The 2,198-nt window shown below is 44.1% G+C and overlaps 1 pseudogene across 1 annotated transcript; it reads left to right on the top strand.

Annotated features, from left to right (window-relative positions):
* Window positions 1-1,059: 1,059 nt before the first annotated feature.
* LOC117090368 lies at window positions 1,060-1,630 on the top strand (annotated as a pseudogene). The gene has a single exon (XR_004439981.1). The product of XR_004439981.1 is annotated as a 60S ribosomal protein L21-like (transcript).
* The last annotated feature ends 568 nt before the right edge of the window (window positions 1,631-2,198 follow it).

Here is a 2,198-nt window from a genome sequence, read left to right as displayed (position 1 = left end):
ACACTTTCTACTTTGTTCCTTTTTGTCTTCATGGCAACCCTGGTATCCCTGTAGCCACAGAGAGGTAGGACTGTGAGGGAAAGGTACTGCAAACCAGGAACGACATGTCTCATTCCAAACCTCGGTTGTGGCACATTTTGTGGCCTTGGGCAAGTCACCCAATCTGTCCACTCCTTCTTTCCAAAATGTGAAACAAACTGAAAAGGGGCTGGGAGAATGCGTTAGTTTGGTGGAAGGGTCTGGGCTGCTTGTTTCCATCAGCGCAATAATGACCTCTTTCTATTTACAAGACTGGCTGCTCTCCTCATTTCACTTTTGGTAGTCAAGTGAATTTGCAAGTAAATGGGAGCTCTGGCAACAATCTGTGGAGCATTCTAAAAGCCTCTGGTTTGAATTGTCCAGAGAAAATGTCAGGGACTCTTGACTGTTCCTTATAGGGGCTTTCAACAGGACTCACGTCAAGACTCCCATGAAGCAAGTTTTACACAGAAATGAAATTATGCTCCATTCCTGTTGAGAATTAAGGCAACAGGAAATGTATGCTTTGAAGTGTGGCCTTGAACTTTATATGTTCATTTATCTCAAATGATTGACTGTTGCCTAGTGCATTGCTCTGTGACCCATTTAAATGCTTAACAAATGTTGATGGCCAGATAGCTGGATGAATGGGGGGCTAAATCATAGTTAGTACAAACTCACCTATTGTTAAGTTTTCCCCTAGCTCTGGAATTCTCACGATTTGGGGTTCAGGATCCTCAGGCATACTTGATATTAACTTCCATCCATCCTCTTTTACTTCAGGAGGGTTCAGGTTGCATTTGGATTGAGGTGAAACCAAAAGTAGATTCACTGTACTTCTCTGCAGCTACAGGAGGACAATAAAAAGTACTACCATGAGATATGACTTACAGTAAAAGAAACTGAGGTCTGGAGACACCGAGCATCTTAGCTCAGCCTTACCCCTAGATGGAATACGCAGCTGCATGTGACGTGAGAGTCAATGGAAATCCCCTCTGTCGCCAAACACCAGGCTGCCATTGTGCTTAGAATTCTCTGGATGCGCCTTTTTCGGCTGGAACTGCCATCTTCCAATAATTCGCCAAAATGACGAACACAAAGGGAAAGAGGAGAGGTACCCGATATATGTTCTCTAGGACTTTTAGAAAACATGGAGTTGTTCCTTTGGCCACGTATATGCGAATCTATAAGAAAGGTGATATCGTAGACATCAAGGGAATGGGTACTGTTCAAAAAGGAATGCCCCACAAGTGTTACCATGGCAAAACTGGGAGAGTCTACAACGTTACCCAGCATGCTGTTGGCATTGTGGTAAACAAACAAGTTAAGGGCAAGATTCTTGCCAAGAGAATTAATGTGCGTATTGAGCACATTAAGCACTCTAATAGCCGAGATAGCTTCCTGAAATGCGTGAAGGAAAATGATCAGAAAAAGAAAGAAGCCAAAGAGAAAGGTACCTAGGTTCAACTGAAGCGCTAGCCTGCTCCACCCAGAGAAGCACACTTTGTGAGAACCACTGGGAAGGAGCCTGAGCTGCTGGAACCTATTCCCTATGAATTCATGGCATAATAGGTGTTAAAAAAAAATAATAAAAGACCTCTGGGCTGAAAAAAAAAAAAAGAATTCTCTGGATGTTCATAGATTCTCTGTGTTGACACAAGAAGTCAATGTCATTTATTAATACCTTCACAAGATCACTCTTTCAGATTAACTTCCTAGTCTGGACACAGGCCCAGAGAGGAACCTGGTGGTAACTTAGTGGTCACCAGACCACGAAGCAGCCCAGACCTGCCACGGGGTGACCTTGGAGACTCCATGTAGACTCATGGATACCCTCTCCCCATTCTGCCACAGAGGTACTGAAGACACACTCCCTCTTCATATACCCAGACACCATCCCTGAGAGGAGCAAGGGGAGGGAACAGAACTCTGAACAACTAAGTATTGTATGTAAGAGAGACTAAAGAGTCTCATAAGGAGACTATTTAAATTATGATCCCAGACTAGGCTTCTTGTAGTGTCTAAAAGCCTTACTACCCAAAGTATGAGCCCCAAACCAACAGCTTCAGGTGGAAACTCATTAGAAACAGACTCTGAGGTCCCAGACCTGAGACTCCAGACCTAACGTATCAGAATCTGCGTATTGATCAGGCCCCTAGCGGATTCACAGGCACATTCGG

The sequence above is a fragment of the Trachypithecus francoisi genome, unplaced genomic scaffold (genome assembly GCF_009764315.1).
Source record: "Trachypithecus francoisi isolate TF-2019V2 unplaced genomic scaffold, Tfra_2.0 Lachesis_group11, whole genome shotgun sequence".
Classification (NCBI taxonomy): domain Eukaryota; kingdom Metazoa; phylum Chordata; class Mammalia; order Primates; family Cercopithecidae; genus Trachypithecus; species Trachypithecus francoisi.
The sequence above is the reverse complement of the archived record's forward strand: the minus strand, read 5'-3'. Positions and strand labels throughout refer to the sequence as shown.